Raw genomic sequence first — 5,350 nt, 5'->3', positions numbered from 1 at the left:
CCTTCGCGCTCCCCCCTTCCCCCCTCGTTGGAGTCTCGCGGAAGGAAACCGGCGGACACGGGAACTCTGCACTTCCGGACGAGCGCTTCCGGTGAATCCCACTACGTCGTCCGGAGAAGCTTCCTGGTCTGTAAGAGGCGTGGCTGGCGGTGGGAGGGTGGGATTCGGGTGCAGAGAGCTTGGGGAGGCGGGTCCCTGGTGTCCACCTCTGTTTTAAGTGTTGCTTGTTGGAGGTGATGTTGGATAGAAGGATGAAGACGACCGAAAAGAGGCAGGGAAAAGGAGATGAATGGGCCCCTGGATCCTAGCTACGAGAGGCCCTCTGAGAGTGCTGAGATTTGAGGGCTTACACCTGGGGTAGAAACAACATGTCTGAAGAGTTAGAAAATAAGGGCGTAGTTTGAGGAAAACAATTAATTGTGCTTATCACTACTTAAAATTATACTGCATAATTAGTTATCTAAACTCCCGTTAGTGGTAAACTCCATGACGGAGACTATCTCTGACGTGTAATATGCGCATATTTCTTTCATGCCGGAGTTAAAATAATATTTATAAGATTAAGAAGCACTGATGTGAGCGTGGGGGTGGTGGGATGAATTGGGAGATTGGGATTGACATATATATATACACTAATATGTGTAAGATAGATAACTAATAAGAACCTGCTGTATAAAAAAATAAAATTCAGAAAAAATATTTTTAAAAAAAAGAAGCACTGTTGAGTCCCTGAGAAAGTATTTCATCAGTAGTAATTCCACAGGGGAAGATGAATTCTTTTATGTTACAAAACTCTACTTAATTTAAGGAATTATGTATATCATTTATCATGAGTCTCTCCAAGTTTTGTGCTAAGGTATATTTAAGTTTTTCAACTCCTTTTCCAAGGTATTTAGGAAAATACAGTTGTCATGGTGTCAGTCTCTACCTAAACAATACATGTGGGGTGTTTGTTGGGGGTGTGTGTGAATTTTTGAGGGAGGAAGCTCAACGTTGGCAAGCTCAACAGATTCTGCTGGACAGTCATGTTTGAGAACTACTTTACTTTATGCATAAGTTTGTAAAAGATTTTAATACCTTATTTCAAAATTTGATTAATATTTATCTTGGGCTCTATTTGTGCCAGTCACTGTGCTAAGTGTTTTAAACATATTTCTCCTTTAATCTTTATAAGGTGCTCATACTTATGCAGTTTGGCTGGGGCGTCTGCTGTCTCAGCTGGGCTTGACCTGAGGGTCAGCTGATCTAGGCTGGGCTCAGCTGGTTGCTTCTACTTCAAGTTATAGGTCTACAGTCCATTTAGAAGACTGTGCCATGTGTGTCTCGTTCTTCTTGTACTAGCAGGCTGGTCAGGGTATGTCCTTCTCATGGAGATGGTAGAGTCACAAGATGTAAGCCTTGCCTGCATTACATGTCTAAAATCCACAAGTCCCATGGCCAAACCCAAAAGTCAAGGGTGGGAGAGGGGTTACACTCAGCTTTTTCAGTTGCAGAAACTGCAGAGTTACATAGAAAGGGGTGTGGATGATGGGAGGAGCAGGGCCAACCATCAGTCACATATGGAAAATAATCCAGTTGCATTCCCTTATCTCACATCCTAAATAAAAATAAATTCCAAATGGAGTAAAGATCTAAGTGTAAAAAACAGTGAAGTCGTCTGCAGACTAAGATACACATAAGGTATATACATACCTAAGTCCTGCTTAGAGGGAAGTGTTCTATAAAAAATATTTGTCAGGGGGCTTCCCAGGTGGCGCAGTGGTTGAGAGTCCATCTGCCGATGCAGGGGACACGGGTTCGTGCCCTGCTCCGGGAAGATCCCACATGGCGCGCAGCGGCTGGGCCCGTGGGCCATGGCTGCTGAGCCTGCGCGTCCGGAGACTGTGCTCCGCAACGGGAGAGGCCACAACAGTGAGAGGCCCGCGTACCGCAAAAAAAAAAAAAAAAATTTTGTCAGATTTTGAGGGTTCATGGAGCTCAAATCTACGAAAGGGAAGAACTGAACCCCACACCATCTTTCAGGATTGAGGAGGCAGAGATCTGCCAGGCTCTGAATTAAAATCCCGGAAGTAACAGAGTAACAGACTCTAGGTAGAAGTGGCCTGAGTTTTATTTAAAATGCAACTGAGCCCCAACCCAGCTCCTTCTCTGATTACAATGAGGTAATCAGTCTCACACTTCATCTGCCTAACAAAAGAAAGGTGGAAATCCTCACTGGTGAAAGATACCATCTTAGCAGAAGTAAGGGGTAGGAAAGAGTGACTGATAAAACATAAGCAAAAACAAATAATAGGAACTAATTCATGAATGATCAAAACATTGGTGATGGAAGACAAGGACTTTAACAGATTAGTATGTTAAAAAAAAAATAGAGGACTTTTCTGGTAGTCCAGTGGTTAAGACTCCGTGCTTCCCATGCAGGGGGCATGGGTTCAATCCCTGGTCAGGGAAGTTCTGCATGCTGCACAACCAAAAAAAAAAGGAAAATGGACAAAATGGATGAAAAGATGGGCAGTTTCAACAGAAAAATTTCAGTCTATAAAAAAAAAAGATCAAATGTACATTCTAGACTAAAAACTAGATGCAATTAATAACCCAAGGTTTACTAAGAGATTTGACACAGCACAGAAAAGTATTAGTGAACTCAAAGATTGGACAATGGAAAAGTCCAAAACACAGAACGGAGTGTAAGATAATTTGGGATACACATTCAAAATTCTTACAGACATTAATAAGCTAATAAGGGAATACTGTGAATATCACCCCTTTTCCTGCTTCCTCTGGCCACAAATACCAGTTTTTCTTAGTTTTAGTGCCCTACACCCCAGACTGTAATGTAGTTCTTCACAGCTGGGGCCACCCTCCAGATGAAGCACCAAGAGAAAAGAGAGAAAAATGGGACCACAAGAAACCCATTTCCTGATTCCTCTGGAATCATTTTTCCTTGGTGTTTTAGGTAACAGCTACCCTGATACCACTGGTACAGCAGTGCAGCTCTGACTGCACTGGGACTAGCCTCTGGGCAGAGCCAAGACATAAAAAAGAAACAAGAAAAAAATGGAGACTTTCACACTGTGGCCTGCTGAGGCTCCCTTTCCTGGTTCTCTGGCCAAAAAGAACTGTCTCTTGGGAGTTTTTGCTGTCCATGCCCATTGCGTAGTTCTGTGACCCAGACTGCCTCGGATAAAAGAGGAAAGAAAAATCAGGAAACTCATCATCAGTATTGTTCATTCTTCAAGTTTTGACTTCCCTCTTCAACCATTCAGTCAAAATGGTTTAATTTTCAACAGTGTTCTGGGAGTTGCTTTTTGTATTTTATCCAAGTTTTGTATTTTGGAATTGTGGAAGAAATAGCCTGTTGTGGGCTTATTCCATCTTGGCCAGTACCAGAAATTCATGTGTTCTTTAGTAAATTTATTTTTGTGTTTGTGATATGAAGTGTCCTCTAATGTACAATACCTTACAGGGTAATACTGATAGGACTTATCCTTTTTTATTTTAATTGTTTGTTCATATGTCAGTCAGTGTCCCCGCTGACTGGGGTAGGCCTGGTACAATGCTTGGCACATTGATGGTGTTCAGTAAATTGTCCTGGAATGAATGGTAGAACAAGCCACACGGAGGCATCACAGAGAAACTGAAAGGAAGCTGGGCTTTTAAAACCAAAAGCAAATGAGAGTCTGCTTTTATTTTTTTTAATATTTATTTATTTATTTGGCTGCACCAGGTCTTAGTTGCAGCACACGGGATCTAGTTCCCTGACCAGGGATCGAACCTGGGCCCCCTGCATTGCGAGTGCAGAGTCTTAACCACTGGACCACCAAGGAAGTCCCCCTATCCCAAATATATATATATATATATTTTTTCTTTCAGTACGCGGGCCTCTCACTGCTGCGGCCTCTCCCACTGCGGAGCACAGGCTCCGGATGCGCAGGTTCAGCAGCCATGGCTCACGGGCCCAGCCACTCTGCGGCATGTGGGATCCTCCCGGACCGGGGCATGAACCCGTGTCCCCTGCATCAGCAGGCGGACTCTCAACCACTGCGCCACCAGGGAGGCCCAATCCCATATATTTTAAAATGAACTGGTGAGGCTCTATAAAAGCCCTACTGGGATTAGACTGATGTTGAATTGAATTTATAGGTTTGAGAATTGATACTTCTGTGAGATTGCATCTTCCTGGATGTACGTTTATTTTGATTTCTTTGAGTTTTCAACAGTTTTATAATTTTCTCCATAAAGGTTATATATAATTTTTGTTAAATAAAAATACTGCTGTGTACTTTTGGTAACATTGTAATTGGTATCCTTTTCAGCTTTCCTTTTTTTTTGGTTTTGACCATGCCACCGAGGCTTGCAGGATCGTAGTTCCCCAGTTAGGGATCTAATCCCGGTCCTTGGCCCCGAGAGCACGGAGTCCTAACCACTGGACCGCCAGGGAATTCCTGCCAGATTTACATTTTTAACCTATTTTTTGTTGGTATGCAGAAATACAACTCATTATTGTATATTGATTTTACATTTAGCAACTTTTTTTCCCTTGTTGAAGTATAGTTACGATATTGTGTTTCATGTGTACAGCAAAGTGGTTCAGTTATATATATATTTTTTCTCAGATTATTTTCCATTATAGATTATTACAAGATATTGAATATAGTTCCCTGTGTTATACAGGAAATCCTTGTTTCTTATCTATTTTACGTATAGTAGTGTGTATCTGTTAATTCCACACTCCTAATTTATCCCTCCCCCACCCGCTTCCCCTTTGGTAACAGTAAGTTTGTTTTCTATGTCGAGTCTGTTCCTGTTTTGTATATAGATTCATTTGTATTATTTTTTAGTATATGTGCTGCCGAAGCGAGCACATTTGTATTTTTTAGATTACACATTTAGGTGAAATCATACATTTGTCTTTGTCTGACTTACTTAGTATGATATTCTATAGGTCTATCCATGTTGCTATAAATGGCAGTATTTCATTCTTTTTCTATGGCTGAGTAATATTTATATTTAGGAACCTCTTTGAACTCAGTCTGATAATTTAACTATAGAGTCTCTTGGGTTTTCCAAGAAGTGAATCATGTTTTCTGCTGAAAAAATTATTTTTTCCTTCCTTTTCAGTTGTTATACCTACTCTGTCTTTGTCTTCTTTTCCTAGTTGAAACTCCAGTAGTTAATGATATTGGGCATCCTTGTCACATTCCTAAAGTGAATATGGTATTAACATAATTTTGCAAATATCTAGCTAGCTAGCATTTTAAAAATTGCTTCTCGCAATATGCGCTAGATGTTAGCTTCATGGAGTTCAGGTGATCCTATTTTGTTTACAATGGCCTCTGCCATTTTTTGA

General features: G+C 41.2%; 1 long non-coding RNA gene and 1 other non-coding gene across 2 annotated transcripts in view; one reads left to right on the top strand and one right to left on the bottom strand.

Moving 5' to 3' along the window:
* The first annotated feature begins 2 nt into the window (after positions 1-2).
* Positions 3-5,350, top strand: part of LOC137230740 (uncharacterized) — a 23,182-nt gene continuing 17,834 nt past the window's right edge. Inside the window, exon 1 of the long non-coding RNA XR_010946238.1 lies at positions 3-126. This is a non-coding gene — a long non-coding RNA (uncharacterized lncRNA). The remainder of the gene's footprint in view (positions 127-5,350) is intronic.
* Positions 3,755-3,827, bottom strand: TRNAA-CGC (transfer RNA alanine (anticodon CGC)). The gene has a single exon. It is a non-coding gene; the product is annotated as a tRNA-Ala (tRNA).

The sequence above is a fragment of the Pseudorca crassidens genome, chromosome 9 (genome assembly GCF_039906515.1).
Source record: "Pseudorca crassidens isolate mPseCra1 chromosome 9, mPseCra1.hap1, whole genome shotgun sequence".
NCBI classification, from domain to species: domain Eukaryota; kingdom Metazoa; phylum Chordata; class Mammalia; order Artiodactyla; family Delphinidae; genus Pseudorca; species Pseudorca crassidens.
This window is presented reverse-complemented; position numbering and strand designations above follow the sequence as displayed.